Source organism: Glycine max, chromosome 2 (genome assembly GCF_000004515.6).
Source record: "Glycine max cultivar Williams 82 chromosome 2, Glycine_max_v4.0, whole genome shotgun sequence".
Taxonomy (NCBI): Eukaryota; Viridiplantae; Streptophyta; class Magnoliopsida; order Fabales; family Fabaceae; genus Glycine; species Glycine max.
Genome location: NC_016089.4, coordinates 35,476,259 through 35,477,063, shown reverse-complemented (window position 1 = coordinate 35,477,063; position 805 = coordinate 35,476,259). Strand labels below are relative to the sequence as shown.

Sequence of the window (805 nt, the reverse complement as noted above, 5' to 3'; positions counted from 1 at the left end):
CAATGCATCCAGTTTGCCTTCAAGCTTTTTAGTTTCAGATGATGCAGCTGAGTTTGTAGCTACCTCATGCCCTCCTCTAATGACTATAGCATCATTTCTGGCGCTAAACTGCTAGGAGTTGGAAGCCATCTTCTCAATTAAATTTCTGGCTTCAGCAGGAGTCATGTCTCCAAGGGCTCCACCACTGGTAGCATCTATCATACTTCTCTCCATATTACTGAGTCCTTCATAAAAATATTGGAGAAGCAACTGCTCTAAAATCTGATGGTGAGGGCAACTGGCACATAGTTTTTTAAATCTATCCCAGTATTCATACAGGCTCTCTCCACTAAGTTGTCTAATACCTGAGATATCCTTCTTGATGGTTGTGGTCCTGGAAGCAGGGAAAATTTTTTCTAAGAATACTCTCTTCAGGTCATCCCAGCTCGTGATGGACCTTGGAGCAAGGTAATACAGCCCGTCCTTTGCCACTCCCTCTAAAGAATGAGGAAAAGCCTTCAGAAATATATGATCCTCTTGGACATCTGGGGGTTTCATGGTGGAGCAGACAATATGAAATTCCTTCAAATTTTTGTGCGGGTCTTCACCTGCAAGGCCATGAAACTTTGGAAGCAAATGAATCTGTCCAGTTTTAAGAACATATGGGACATCCTCATCAGGGTATTGGATGCACAAGCTTTCGTAGGTGAAATCAGGTGCAACCATTTCCCTTAGAGTCCTCTCACGGGTGGAGGTTGTGCCATGTTCTCAGAATGTTCAAAATCAAAATGCTCAGAATCAGAATGCTCAAAATTATAATGCTCAA

The 805-nt window shown here is 42.6% G+C and overlaps 1 non-coding gene across 1 annotated transcript; it reads left to right on the top strand.

Moving 5' to 3' along the window:
* Window positions 1-259: 259 nt before the first annotated feature.
* On the top strand, window positions 260-366 carry LOC113001026 (small nucleolar RNA R71). The gene has a single exon (XR_003266359.1). It is a non-coding gene; the product is annotated as a small nucleolar RNA R71 (small nucleolar RNA).
* Window positions 367-805: the final 439 nt, after the last annotated feature.